The sequence below is a fragment of the Manis javanica genome, chromosome 6, assembly GCF_040802235.1.
Source record: "Manis javanica isolate MJ-LG chromosome 6, MJ_LKY, whole genome shotgun sequence".
In the NCBI taxonomy this organism is placed as follows: Eukaryota; Metazoa; Chordata; class Mammalia; order Pholidota; family Manidae; genus Manis; species Manis javanica.
Genome location: NC_133161.1, coordinates 61,874,402 through 61,890,722, shown reverse-complemented (window position 1 = coordinate 61,890,722; position 16,321 = coordinate 61,874,402). Strand labels below are relative to the sequence as shown.

Here is a 16,321-nt window from a genome sequence, read left to right as displayed (position 1 = left end):
TGCTAAGAGAGTCAATGTAAAAATTTCTTATCACAAGAAAAATAATCCTGTAACTATGCATAGTGACAATGTTAACTAGACTTTATTGTGGTGATTGTTTCACAATATATACAAATACTGCATCATTATTTTGTATATCTGAAATTAATGTCAGTTATACCTCAATAAAAAAGCAAAAAAATAAATATGAAAATATTATATAAATATACCATTTTTAAGCATAAAGGTTCAAAAACATGTATACTTCAAAAGCAAAAACGAGCCTACTTCAGTACATCAAATGATAAACTAGTGTAAATTTAGCATTGAGTATTTTAAAATTTTAGTCCAGACAAGGAAGAAAATTTTAATGCCACAGTGACAGTTTTGACTTTGTGTTGCTTCTTAATAAATAATCCTTAATTCAGAAAATAAAGAAAAAGAAAACACAACCCTTGTCAAAAAATACTAGAAAAGAACAGTGAACCTCATTCACAACAACAAAGCAGAACAGATGACAGGAAGGCCAAAGGCAGCTCAGGTCAAACTGAATGCAGGAGAATGTGGGGAAAGAGTGCCCCCAGCTGCACATCCCTGACAGTGCTGCTCGAATACACTTCTCCAAGTAAGTGTCTCATTCTGAGATACCGAACCAAAAAGCATTTGTTTACAATAAGGGAGAAAGAGTAAGAGGGCAGGCAGTGAGAGCCTTCATATATTTCATTCGGTAGAAGGCAAGGATAAATGGAAAAAATAAAACACAGATACGTCATTTTTGAACATTGCTTCTATTCCTGGATGTTTGTTACTCAAATATTCATTTGTGATCGTTGATTGTATATTTATGTTTGGTGCATTTTTCTGATGATATACCCCAATAAAAATAATTGGTAAGGGAGACTGACTTCTATAACCTGAAGAAAGAAACTGCACCTTCTGCTCCAGTTATTATGATAACGTAATGAATTACTCTAAATAACTCTTTGTATTTCATCTTCTTCTGTGAGAAGGACCCAAATCTGGGGGCAGGTATAATCTGAAGACATGTTCACTGTTGGCAGTTGATGCTGGTTCATAACCAGTTAGAAGATACTTTACAGACACTTCAATTACAAGAGCAACAGGAGAACACAAAAGAAAGAGGAATGTGAAAGATACCTATGAAAGTTTTAAAGCTCTACTGTGGACATACATCAATAGAAAATACAAACTACATTTGTGAGTTTCTGAGTTTAAAAAAAAAATACTGAAAAATACAGATGTTAATTTTTCCTTTGTCAATTTACAATTTTAATGTGATTCAAATAAAATAAACACAGCTTTTTTTTTCCTAGTAAAGAAATCTGATTCTAAGGCAAATTACATTGCTCTTCCACAAATTTTTATTGGATTCAGATCACCTTTGCCACCTCCACAGCTGGCCCAACCTCATCATTATCTCTCATCTGGGCTACCGGAATAGCCTACCTGTACTGCTTGCTTCCACTCTTGCTCTCCTCTCCCACATTCCCATCCCATCTGTTAACCTATTCCCTAAAATAGTGTTCCTTTGAAAGCATCAGTTAGCTCCCCTCCCATCATTCACCTGCTCCAATGGCTTTCCTACATACTTAGAGTATAATCCAAAATTATTTACGTATTCTGCAAGGCATTCTAGAACCTGGATCTCTCTCTGACTACATTTCCTACCAAATTGCCCTAATTATTCACTTTTCTATTTTAATTAATTTTTTCTTTTGCTCCAATCATGTTCTTCAAATATGTATTTCAAGCTCCTGCCTATCAGCCTTTGCACTCATTCTTTCATCTCCCAGCAATGGTGTTCTTACTCTGGAATCACATTCATTCCACTCTAATCTCAAATGTCACCTCCTCAGAGAGAAATTGTCATTGGAAATACTATATAAAATATTGGTATTTATTTATACTGCTTTATTTTCTTCATATCATAGATTGATTTTCTGGGGGTTTGTCTTTCTTCTCCACAAGGGAATAATTTCCATGAAGACAGAAACTCTTTTTCCTGAACACTTAGAATATCTGACATATAGCAAATGCTCAATACATATTGAAATGAATGAGCCAAGTCAGAATCATTCCAAGAATTAGCATATCATAAAAACAACAATATAACCCTATGATATGATAACATAAAGGGTTCAAACAATGGAATATACTAGAAGGACCATAAATTTATCAAATACAAACGCAATTTAGTATAAAAGAGAGGACACATTTCAAATTAGTTGAAGGGTTGGTTCATAATTATTGGTGTTTCAACAACTGAACAACCACTGAAAAATGAAAATAAATCTTTACCTTACCCCTTAAAGCAAAATTAACTCTGAATGAATTAAGTATTTAAATATTAAAAAGGAAACCTGGAAAAACCAGAAAACCCATGGTAGGATTTTTGAAGTTTCCTTAGAAATGGGATAAGTTATAAATATGACACAAAGCTCAGAAACCATTTTTTTAAATGTTGAAAAATTTGACTATAAACAGTTTTAAAAACCTCTTTATTTTAAAAATCACTTTTAAAAGATCAAAGGAGGCAAAAACATTTGCAATTCATATCAAACATGAATTACAAATTTTGTCAATATGAGTTCCTAAAAATAGCTAAGAAAACAACCCAGTACAAAAATGAGCAAGGTACGTGACTAGAGATCACAACTGAATTCTTAAATATGTGATTCTTAAAATAATACACTGAGAAAATGCAATTCAATTAACAATGACATGTTATTTGCCTATTTCATGGGCAAGCATTTAAAAAAAAAATGATACCACACTGTGTTAGAGAGGATAGGTCTAGACTATCAGGCATTCTTACACATACTGTAATGACTTCTATGAAGAATGCATTAGTTATCCAATGCTACATAACAAATTACTCCAAAACTTAGAGGCTTAAAACAACAATAAACATTTATCTTTTCTGACAGTCTCTCTGTATCAGAAATTTGGGAGCAACTTAGGCTGGGCAGTTCTGGCTCGGGGTCCCTTCTGAGGCTACAACCAGGATGTTAGGGCTGCAGTCATTTTAAGTCTTGACTAGGGCTGGATGATCCACTTTTAAAAGTGGCTCACACCTGGTTAGCAAGTTGATGCTTGTTGTTGGTAGGAATCCTCAGTTCCTCCACATGTAAGCATCTCCCAGAGCTGCTTGAGTACCCTCATGACATGACAGCTGGATTCCCCTAGAGCCAGAGATCCCAAAGTAAGCAAGGTGGAAGCTGTTATGTCTCTTCTGACCTAGCTCTGTAATCATTTTCTCAATATCCTATTGGTCACATAGGTCAACACTGTTCAGTGCAGGAGGGGGCTACACTGGAGCATATATCTCAGGAGACAAGGATAATTAGGGGTCATCTTGGAGGCTGGCTACCACAGGGGACAGACAATTTGGAAAATATTTTTCCAAGTGAAAATTTCACATAGATTCCAAAACTGAAATTCCACTTGTAGTTATCCTTCAGATATATAAAAGAAATATTCATGCATTTTTAGCAATTGCAGAAAATTGAAGTAATCTAAATGTTTATCAATAGGCCTCATTAAATAAATTATAATGCATCCATACAATGTAATATATGTAGGAACAGGATACCTCAGGTAGGATCCACAAGAAAATAGAAGTATTATTGCCTTGGGGAAAAGGAAGTGGTGATCAGCAATGGAAGAAGGAGAAATCTATTTTTCAATGAGTACTGTACCCTTTCTGTACCCTCTGTATTTTGCAACCATGTAAAGAATTATCTCCTTTGAGAAAGTAGATAAAAATACTTAACTGCTGTAAGATTTGCAAAACTACTTATTCCCAAAGGAAAGGTGAATTGGGATCCACTGAACCTTTATGGTCTTTTATTTTGTCTGTTATATATTAATCAGTTTACTACAGGAGCATCATTATTTGGACTCCCAACTCAATTCTTCTCTAAGATGTCAAACTTCATGAATATACTGATTACATAGCTCATTTTGTATCCCCAAATATTGCTAAGCACAATATTAAGCAACAGAAAGTACTCAATGCATATTTGTTTAAATCAGGGTTTCTTAACCTCAGCACTATTATTAATTTGGGCCAAATAATTTTTTCTTATGAGGGGCTGCCCTGTGCATTCTAAGATATTTAGCAGCATGCCTGGACTCTTCCTACTAGATGCCAGTAGCACTTTATGTCATGACTAATATAAATGTCTCCAGCCATTGCCAAATAGTGCTTGAAGGGGAGAAATCACCCTCAGTTGAGAACCACTGGTTTAAAGTAATAACATCCAATCTTGAGGAGTGGCTACAGAATTTAAAATACATTTTAAGCAAGATTTAGTATACATTTTCTACTACAATATAATAATTTGGTATGTACTACTGTAAGTGTATAAACAGTTAGAATATATGTTATATACCATAAACAAAGACTAATCTTTAATACTTTTGTCATTATTTATTATTCTTAATTGTTCTTTGTTATTTTATATCCAGAATTGACCTCGCATAGGAAGGTGAAAAATTCAGAATCCCTCATTTGGGGGATGGTCTATATGTGAGATACATCATTTTCTTCCCTCTTCTTTTCTTGATGACTATAATGATAGTAAAAATTGATTATCAGTACACTAAGGGTTATGATTTGGAATTAATATTACAATCTTTAATGCAGATCACTTCATCAGATAGGGATTAAACTATATAAAGATTAATTACACTAGCCAAAGAGTTAATTCTGGATGATTTCTTTCAATTGATAACCAATGGTTTACAAACAAGAAACTATCATCTGTGAAACTGGATAAAAGCCTTACAGTGAGAATGATAGTAACACCAAGAATATCTAAGATAGATCATTATCTTATCTCACAAACAATACTGGGAAGAGAAGAATTTCATAACATATGGGTATAGGAATTAACAAATCTCTCCCTTCCCTTAAGATTGTCATTTTGTCATTGAAAGTCTGTAGTATTAAGAGCATTTCCCATCTTTTCTTCTCAATTCATTTTCCCCTTTTGTGTTTATTTCACCAAAAGGAGGAGGAAGAAAAGAAAAAAGGCAGGAAGGGGCAATGCGAGGAGGGAAGGACTGAGGAAAGAGAAAGGGAGTAAAGGAGGAATGAAGGAAGTTTCTCTGTGACAGAATAAAAGTGCCACAGATTTCTAGTCTATGAGATTAAAAAAAAACTAGTGGCCAAATTTTACCTCTTCTTTTCCTTTAATTCCACCAAAATACAATGTAGCCAACACCTATAAAGCCCATCTTGAAAAATACTTGAGAAATTTAGTTAAAACTACATGTTCATTCATTTCCATATTGTAATCTTTTAAATGTGAAAAAAATATAAAGAACCACTATAGACAGACTTCCTGGTGTTGTGCAGCCTAACTTGCAATGATATTTTTATCAAAACTAAAAATTCCTGATTCAATTGTAAAACATTTGTTTGCATTGTTTTCTCTTATCTGTCTTAATACTTAAATATCTGCCACCGAATTCCAATGGTTTTATACATCTACCAAGAACTCTAGGTAGGTAAAAGAGAGCTAAAGGTACTTATTCAAATTTAAAATTTATGTATTTATCTCAATCCTAATCTGGCTAGGGTATAAGATAGAAGCATTGGATATGGTTTTTCATACTGACTGCATTTTGTTGGCAGCATCACTATATAACAGTCCACCCAGTTAAAACAACACATAAACAAAGAGTGAGGTATCAAGTTATTCCTTGTTTTATATTCATGGAGAATATGATTATAGCATCTTGTTATATATTATTTATTTATTTAGAAAGCTACCAATTTTACAGCTAGGCTGTTTATAAAACAAGATGCCATTATGGAATCATTCTTTGAAGGTAGGTCTCTTGTATAATAACTAGAAATTATAACTTCTGAAATCCACAGTTCAGAAGTACAAATGACTGCTCATTCATCAGGATTAAAGACAAAATAATTAATCAAGAACTAACATGCTTTGTGTTTGTGTGCTTTCAGGCAGAAATATTACATCTTTGCAAGACAAATGTTATTTCACAATAAATAATAATATCTATAACATGACTACCCTCAGATGAATTGCTCTTAGAATTCTGACAAAGCTAAGCATACTATTGATGAAGCAAATCTAAGGTTTGTATGCCAATTTATCTTTTTTCCAAGGAAAAAAACTGGCATATAGTATTATTCATGGTCTCTTCAAGGAAAATACCCAGTATGTTAAACATTTATTTTCCATTTTAATTTCTTATGTTGAGCAAAACAAAAGAAACTGAAATTTCATATGGTTCAACCTAATTGTATGAGCAAGAAAAACTAACTAACTGAAATAAGAGACAGAAAGAAAATATAAAGGAGAATCCTGGTTCAGCAAAGATAGACAATTCTCTTTAGTTATATTACATTCAAATTACTTTAAAAACAACTTGTAAAAATCCCAAAAAAATTAATGTCCCAGTGCTCTGTACTTACATAAAGTAATATAAGGCTTAAACAATCAATGCACATGTGACCGGTAAATTTTGCACTTTAACGTCGTGTCATAATCATGAATCTAATGGATGAGAGATTAACAAATTAAAACATTCTACTCAACACTGAATAAATATAATGAATGCATAATTCTGATTGTAATTTACAGAAATTAACAATATATTATCACAAGAAGAAATTCCTTATTTTCCTTTAAAAGTTGACAATGTCAGGTCTTTATCACCCTTTCTTGACTTAGCTTTTAAAATCATATTGTAGGGACTAAATGATGGTCTGTGTCTGGCTACAAACCTTGTAGGGAGCTATTTGGCATAAGCTATTAAGAATGTGAATGTCTATAATGGTTTCTAAATTATGAATCAACTATAAAACTGATATATTTTGAAGGATATAAAGGTCAATTACTTAAGGTGATTTAGAACTAATACTGATCTGAGAAGAACAAAAATGATGAAAACACCATTGATCTCAGCTTCCTTTTGATAACATAAAATTGGCACTATTTCCAGACCAAGTGAAATATAATCAGGCAACTTCAGAAATATTGTCTAGGTTAAGACACTTACAGTACAGAACTTCGAAGTATTCAAAACCCTTAGTGTTGAGTGTAAGACATTATTCAATACAAACATCACTGACAACACTTTCTATTTGAGTACTGAATTCTGGGTACTCCTTTAAGGTGCAGAATTATCTGGTAATTTAGGTTGAGAGAATAACTCAGAGGTTTCTTGCTCTGGCAAGTAGTATCACATTTTAGTTGCCACGTAATACAGTGCTGTTAATTATACTGTATCCTAGATCCCCAGAACATATTCATCTCATATCTGGAAGTCTGTATCCTTTGACCAACATCCTCACAAACCCTCCGTCCTTTCAGCCCCTTGCAAATACCATTCTATCCTCTATTTCTGTTTTGGCTGTTTTCCACATATAAGGGAGACATCTTCCCAAAACCTCCTCCCCTCCAGCCCCAACAAACACCATTCTACTTTTTTTTTCTAGGAGTTCAGCTTTTTTGGATTCACATGTGAGAACATACAGTATTTTTCTTTCTCTCTTTTTTAATTTCAAGTAGCATAATACCCAGAAGGTCCATCCATGTCGCCACATTTTCTTTATCCATTCATTCATCAATGCACACTTAGGTTATTTCTGTTTTGGCTACCATGAATAAATCGGTCAATGAACATGGGACTGCAGAAAGCTGTTTGATATCCTGGAGCTGGCAGTCACTGGGGGGAGTCAAGGACCTGGAATCCTCACCCGGTCTACTTAGCTCTTGTGAAGATATTTCCAGTTATGGTGAGTTATTCAAATTGCTGTTTCTGGGAGAAGGGTACTTGAAATTCCTACACTGCCCTTGCTGACATCCCTCCCTGGTTCAGGAATGTTTCAAACTAAAGCTTATATTATATTTCTAATTATAAGACTTCCATTTTCATTTCAAGAATTTCAAAATTTTGGTAAAGTAAAATGAAGAATTATAAAGGCACCAGAAATCTCACTACTTTTGTTTCTAGGTTTTTAGGTTGAATTACCAGATACTGTCTTTAGTGTTTAAAATGAAAATTCAAGTTAATTGGTTAGAATTTCACACACAAAAAAGAAACTTTTCATGAAAATGAATTAATGTACTGTTTCCACTTCAAATAATTTCTAGGTAGACAAAGTTTGAGACAATCCTCCTAGTTCATTAAATGTAACATCTTTATTCCAAAGGAACTAAAAGAATATGAACTGTTAGTTTGGGTATATGACAGTTTATAATAAGAATTTTTTTTTTAGATCTTTATTTCAAAAAATGAAGAAGGATTAGTCTACCAACCCATACATCCTCTGCCACTCTCTTTGGCCAAAAGTTGTTCCCTTTCTTGAGATAAGTTGCTTTGATCTCTGCTTCACACCACCATCTGCCTTCTCCATAGACCAGTGTCCTCTCTTTCATCATCCAATTCTGCGAGGTTGCCCTGAAAGGATGACCTCAGCGCCTGTTCCTTATAACATCCCACCTTGGCACCCACAACTAAGGAAATCAACTGTTACTGCTTATGCCAAGTCTAAAGCCTTCCACCACTCCCTGTCTGAAGAGAAAATTGAGATGATCCAACTAGAATCACATATTTACTTCTGGGCCATATCAGTGAGGGCAGCAGGAAAAGCCTTCTTGGTCATGTCCACCTGCCCTTTCCTGTACTGTGCGCAAGGGGAAAATTCTCATAGAAGATGTGGGCACAGACCAATCACATCACTAGTAGAACTTCATAGCATCACAGTGATCCTCAAAGAGATGGGGCCGTGATATTAGCCAAGTCTTCCTGCTAAGTAGATTATCTATTCTTTAACCCCTTCAGAAGATCAGACTGTTACCGTGTTTTGCTAGTATTCACCATTCTGGATGATCTAGTGTATTTTATTAAAGGAAACTGATCATTTTGTTTATGGGTTAAGGAGGAAAAAATATAGCCATCTCCCTACCTGGTATGTACACATTATTCTTACACTTAAGGAAGATAAAAAATAGCATGACAGAGAACATCAGTTTCCTCACACAGATTTTAAAAACTTTAATGAAAAGTCTGTCCAGATGTGTAGTGTACAATGACAAATGTGATGTTTTATGAACTTGACATTCTTAAAAAATATGCCTTGTAGCAGAAAACTGACATCCAGTACTTTGGTGTAAGTGAATTAGCCAAAAAATTTAAAAATGAAAAAGTATCTTTCTACATTCTTTCAGGTGCATAGCAGACAAATGTGAGGGTGTTTGCCAAGCCTATGGCTTTCTTCCCAGGTCACTACACTACCATTCCCTCCACCCACATAGAAGTGGGTCTTGCCAGTATGATTATTACTCTACTTACCCTGACTTCTTCCTGGCTACATTTATTTAGTTCACAGGCAGACATTTCACCTAAGCTTGCAATATTTCCAGAATCTCACCTGGCCTTAGTTCATCTCCATCTCAACACGTGTTCCCAAGGGGTGGAGAGAAGTAGCCATCTCCCTATCAATAGGTGTTTATAAGGGGGTGTGCATAGCAAGTGAGTACACACCTGGGCTGGAGAGGTTTGGTGGGACCTACACAACTGGGCTGCAAGAGACACTGGTGAGCAGGAGTAGATGACTGCTTGTAAGCAGTAAACGAGTTTCTCCCACTTTATTTCTCCCTTTGACTGATATGCCCTCACTCCCTCTTGTAATTACCTATTGATATGGAGATGGACTACTTCTCTACACCCCTTGGAAACACCTATTGAAATGGAGATGAACTAAGGCCAGGTAAGAGAATCTGAAGGTACTGTAATTTTACCCACAGTGTCATTAAACAAATGGAATTCAGGGGCATAATTTGGTTTCCAAAGATCTACAAAATAATTTGAGGTACCTTTTAAGATAAAACAAAAAACCTGTAAAAACAGCAGAAACTGTAAAGATAATTTAAGACAGATGTTACCAGAAATAAAGACTAAAATATTAATATTTCTATTTTTGTCAATGTCTAAGATATTATATTAAAACATATTCACCTTTGTTCTCATCATTAATTCCTAAACATGTTAGCAACAAATTGATCAATAGCATTCAAAGTATGGTCACTACTTGATAGTTAATTCTAGAAAAAAGTGGTCATTTATCACTTGTACATGATACTGTTATCTAAGTAAGGCTTAATTTAAGATAAATCATATTAGAGACAATCTCCCTTTGCATGCATGCTCTATACTTTCTGGTGCATATGAAAATTAATAATATAGGGTCAATAATCTTAAAATAAATATTTTACTAGAGGGTATTATGCTCAGTGAAATAAGCCAGGCAGAGAAAGACAAGTACCAAATGATTTCACTCATCTGTGGAGTATAAGAACAAAGAAAAACTGAAGGAACAAAACAGCAGCAGAATCACAGAACCCAAGAATGGACTAACAGTTACCAAAGGGAAAGGGACTGGGGATGATGGGTGGGAAGGGAGGGATAAGGGTGGGAAAAAAGAAAGGGGGCATTATGATTAGCATGTATAGTGTTGTGTGGGGGTATGGGGAGGGCTGTACAACACAGAGAAGACAGGTGGTGATTATACAGCATCTTGCTACGTTGATGGACAGTGACTGTAGTTGGGTGTGGGGGGAGGGACTTGGTGAGGGAGAGAGCCTGGTAAACATAGTGTTCGTCATGTAATTGTAGATTAATGATAGCAAAAATAAAAAAAATAATTTTAAAAACCACACACACATAAATAAATAAATGAATGAATAAATAAATATTTTGATTGATTAATGACCATAAATATATGACTTTCTACTAAATCTAGTCATCATTAACTAATTAGCAAGCTAGTTCTCTAATAATTCTTGGAATTTTAATTTTTTGTTTTAATTTTGGTTTTTCAGAAGATTTACCTCAGCCCTTGAACTATAAAAGTTAGCAGAGAAATTATTAGGCCAGTTACATCTATGTTTTCACATGTCAGACAAAAACATATCTCAGATTCTCAGTTGTATACTAGATGAGTAAGCCATCCCTTAAACATTCTACAAACACCCAGGAATTGAGTTTATATATAAAGAGGTTGTTCTACACTGATATGAACAGATAATTCTGGATAAATAAGGACTTTAAAAGCAGAGGAAATATCCAAAAATACAGAAAAGTAAATTTCTTTAACATGTATTTCACTTGAAATACATGAGTTTAAGAACTTATATCATCTTTCCAAGTGACAATAAAATTCCTCAATATTAGACGAGGTATTTTTATAATTTATATAAATGCATGAATTGCATTTTCAAAAATTTAAAATAATATTCTAAAATTTTATCTATCTTCAGTTTATAAGTTACCTCTTTCCCTCTTACAAAGAATTCTGTGGAGTGTAGCTTGCCTTCAGATAAAAAATGTGGCATTTCAGTTGCATATTTCACTGTTCTTTAATTTCAGCCTTAGATTTTTAATACTGGATGATAAGGCAAGAAAGAGTTAACTAAAATTTTAAACTGATGAGTGCATTATTATTTAACATAATTAATATTTTTAGGTAAGAAACCAAATTCTATTCTATACTCAAATAATTATAAGGAAAATCGAAAGTTATGAATATATATAATAAAAATTATCATGTAAAAACTATCATACCATTATGCTGACTTAACAAATTTTATGTGGTTTCCTTAAACTTGAACATGCAAACAAATAATTTAAGGAATGTGTTGAAATATACATTCTGACTCAGTAGGTCTAGTCTGACATTGTAATAAGTTGCAATTCTAACAAGTTCTAGTGATGCTATTCCTATAAGACCATGAAACACACTGAGTAGCAAGGGAAGATTTTAGGAAATTCCTGACACACTATATTTTAACTATTGCATTTTCCTTTTATGGACCATACTAACTTTCTCAATATTATTCTAAATTAGTATTTGTGCTGGACACAAGTTGGAGTGACTACCCAACTCACACTGATCCTTCCAGTGGCTTTAGTACTAATATAACTTCCCATCCATTTCTATCCCTGTCACAAGATATTGATTCAGTTAGAGACACACTGGATCCATGAAAACAACCAGATTCTTTCTGGATGATTATTAAAGCTTAGTCATTATAATGGCAGTCCCTCAAAATAATCTCAATCTCCTAATACTGAGTCTTTGGAAAAGACTTTCTGAAGTTCAGTTAATCAAATCATATTTTAATCCATGAGTAACTTCAGTACCCTTCCAATAAATCCTCCTCTTAATTTAAGTTAGTCAAAGCTGACTTGTGTTCCTTGCAACCCAAAGAACCTCAATAACACAATTTACCAGAGTAAGAGTCAAAATGTGACTATTACAAACCTTCCCTCTACTGAACACCACAAAAAAGAATCAGCACTGCCAGGCTGTCCAATTGGTCAGTCACTAAGCACATGTGACTATTTCAATAAATTAAAATTAAAGATTTAAAATTCGGTTCTACTGCCTCACTAGACACATTTTAAGGGTTCTATACTCATGTGCAGATAATAGCTGTTCTATTAGATGGTGCAGATCAATGACCTTTCCATTACTGCAGAAAGTTCTATGGGGAAGCACTGTCTAGGGACTTGGGCATCAGATAAATTAACTGGGGCTTAGGGGTCTAGCAAAGTCTGGAAAAAGATTACTCAAACATGTTAAGAAATTTCCCTATTGGCCATTGTACTAAAAACAAATTTATAAACTCTAACTCTAGGTTGTAATTCATCTTTTCAGAAGGAAACTATTCATAAACTGCCTAATCCTCCAGGAATGCTATTATATTCTTGACTCTCTTTCTGGTCAGTATGCTGATCTAATCCTTATACTCATTAGTAAACCATACAGAGTTATTATTTGATAAAGCAAATTTTCATTAATATGATAAAATTAAGCCTAAAATGGGAATTTAAATGAGCAAAAGAGAAGAGCATTAAAGTATTGGACCACAAATACTAATTAATTCAGCACTCATATGCATACTAAGTAAAATATGCTAAAATATTCATAAGTGAAATAGGCTAAAATGAGGCCATTCTCAAAGACATCAAAGCAAACCAGCCTCAAAGATTCATTGCAGACTGATGAGAGGCTCCGAGGCCATTCACCTTCTATTGATTGGACAATGATGTCTTTCACTGACAGTACAAGATATTATCTTGGTATTTTATTTTACTTAAAGCTATGTCATAATATATTTCTACATTACTTGCACAGAAAAAGTAAGATACCCAATGTTTATGTTAGAGACTAAATATCCACCATACCATCCCCCTAACAGGCACAAGCTCATTAACGTACAACAAATACCAACCTTATAAAGAGGGAGACTTTCCAGCCCCACAAACCTGGACACAGACTCATTATCTGAATTTTCAGGCCTATGCCTTCCAGTCACACTGTTTTCTCACTATATAAGAAGATTTAAGCATGGAAATAGCCATTTCTTTGGTTTTTCTTGTTATCAAGGTATACTGAATCTAAGAGGCAATAATTAATTCTAAAAAAATATTTTAAATAAAATAACCAAGTTATAATCTATACCCATATATAAACATGCCATTGTAAGAAAATCCGCAAGATTCTGAACTAAACTGACATTGATATGTTTATAGGCTGATGTGTTCTCTAATAACTTATAAGGCAATTCCTTTTCTATGTAACATTTCAAATGCAACATGGTTAATTCGTTAATATCGGTCTTTTTCATTCTTCTTAAATACCTTTTTCATACCTCTCAAGATTGTGTTTGTGCATCTGTGTGTATGTGTACTGTGTGTGTGTGTGTGTGTGTGTGTGTGTGTGTGTGTGTGTGTGTGTGAGACAGAGAGAGAGAGAGAGAGAGAGAGAGAGAATGACAGAGAAAGAAAAAGAGAGACACTGAATTCATGTAAATGATTCCTATATCAGGAAGACTACTATGAATACCTGTGCTACTGACACTGGATCAATAGTATTCTATTTGAAAATGACATTTAACCATGTTGCTTGTTAACTAAGTTACAACATCCTTTAAATCTGGAGTCTAACATGGTCTCCATTATATAATATGCAATTCTATAACTGATAAAAAAATTTTGGTGGGTCTTTCCGGCAGATTTACCAGTACTGTTTCCAGGTATTAAACCAATCTATTCAATAGACTGTGGTTCAATTCCATGTAATTGGCCTATGCTCTCTTAACTCAAAATACAGCACTCATGAAACTGTAATACATCTTACCGCCGCTTTACGTAACAAACACATACATCTAAGCCCTAGAGCAGCTGTGATGAAACAAAACCTCTTCCCTTTTGAATACCATTAGAAAACAAAACTGCTAAGTGAATCAAATTCATGCGGGAAGCTCAGATAGAACAGGAAAACAATACAGAGGGTGCTCCTCTGCAGAATTATGATCCTGGTCAAAGCAATTTCTCTCTAGAACTGTCATTAATGATCCTACACTTGTTCTAGAATACCTATATTGTTTGACAAATGGAAAGGGTATCTGTCTCGAGTATGCAATGTCATATTAAAAGACTCTGATGCTTTACCATTGCTCAGATGTCCCATTTCTCTCCTCGAAGTGAAAACATACATGTCATGATGTTATCATTAGTATTTCATGTTTATACTTTGCATTTTCCTAATAAAATTATTTAACATTGTATATGTTTTTATTTAACACTGTATAAAGTTTTTATTTACCACAGACACAAATTTTATTTCATATTGATGTTAATATGAGTAAGGAAATATTATTTTGCTATATTATCATTACTATTGATTATAGTGCTTGCAAATATCCAAGGTAATTCAGTGCAAGGACACTTTCAAGGAATTTCTACTGCACCAAAATGTTGTGTTTTGTTAAAGTAAATCTTTAATTTTTTAATGTAAATTAACATGTGAATGCAAGTTTAATTTTTTAGTAAAACAGTTCTATCTATATAAACACGCTGATTTATAGGAAGTGAGCTGTAGAACAAAAAGATGAGGCTTTAGAGAGAAGAGGCTTGCTGGGTGGAGGTACATGGATGAGGAGAGTGGTAGAAAACTAAGATACATAAAATGGTTATATGAATTTTTAATCTTAAAAGTTATTGTTCTTGTAATAAACAGTCATTTTCCACTGGGAAATGGATGAAATGGAAGAGGAAAAATGTTTACCAGATGCTGGCTGTTCCAAATAAGGAGAGGAAAGAGTACTCCTTCTCCCGACCTCTTACTGTACAAGTGCTATCTGACAATACAGCACTATAGTCAGACCATACAGTCCACTTTTGCAAGTGTCCTCCTGAGTGGTTATAATTAGCATGTTATTATATAATAAGTCATATCATTCCATAGTTTATCATTGGCTTCTTACTTCATTTTTTAGAGTATCTTTAAAGAGTCTTACGAAGTTCAAATGCTTTCAATACCTCAAGGCAGTAAATTTTTTTGTTGGGGGTGGGGGTGGGGGACAATGAATTGATATTGGTGGGGAGGAAGTAAACAATAAGTGAGCCAACATAAATAGGAATAGTAAGTAGTAATGACAGATGAAATAATGATGATGAGTAGAACCAGTTGATTAGTTTCTATATCTCAGGCTTTAGCACCATTTAACTGGATAAAATATATATGATTCAAATGAGTAAGATATTCTCCTCTCCTTGATATTCATTTATTCATTCAACAACTATTTCTTGTTCACTTATGATATTTCTGGCAATGTGGTCTGGGATAAAAATACTTTTTAAGTTTCCTGATACACATGAATTTTAGCTCCCCTGTTTTTGCACTTATACAAGATAGGTACCTTCTGACTTGAACTTGTGACAAACTTTTAAAAAGTGAATGAAAGACATATGCACCCCTGTGTTTGTTGCAGCACTATTTACAATAGCCAAGAAATGGAAACAACCTAAATGTCCATCAGTAGATGAATGGATAAATAAGAGGTAGTACATATACACAATGGAATATTATTCAGCCATAAGAAGAAAACAAATCCACCATTTGCAACAACATGGATGGAGCTAGAGGGTATTATGCTCAGTGAAATAAGCCAGGCAGAGAAAGATAAGTATCAAATGATTTCACTCATCTGTGGAGTATAAGAACAAAGAAATAACTGAAGGAACAAAACAGCAGCAGATTCACAGAACCCAAGAATGGACTAACAATTACCAAAGGGAAAGGGACTGGGGAGGATGGGTGGGAAGGGAGGGATAAGGGCGAAAAAGGGTCATTATGATTAGCACACATAATGTAGCTGGGGGGGGCACGGAAAAGACAGTACATACAGAGAAGACAAGAATGATTCTATAGCATCTTACTACGCTGATGGTCAGTGACTGTAATGAGGTATGTGGGAGGGGACTTGAT

General features: G+C 34.1%; 1 long non-coding RNA gene across 1 annotated transcript in view; it reads right to left on the bottom strand.

The window, feature by feature from the left end:
- Nucleotides 1–2,538: 2,538 nt before the first annotated feature.
- Nucleotides 2,539–16,321, bottom strand: part of LOC108401147 (uncharacterized) — a 37,866-nt gene continuing 24,083 nt past the window's right edge. The window contains exons 2-3 of the long non-coding RNA XR_001854096.3: nt 6,452–6,533; nt 2,539–4,571 (exon numbers count right to left, since the gene is read on the bottom strand). This is a non-coding gene — a long non-coding RNA (uncharacterized lncRNA). The remainder of the gene's footprint in view (nt 4,572–6,451; nt 6,534–16,321) is intronic.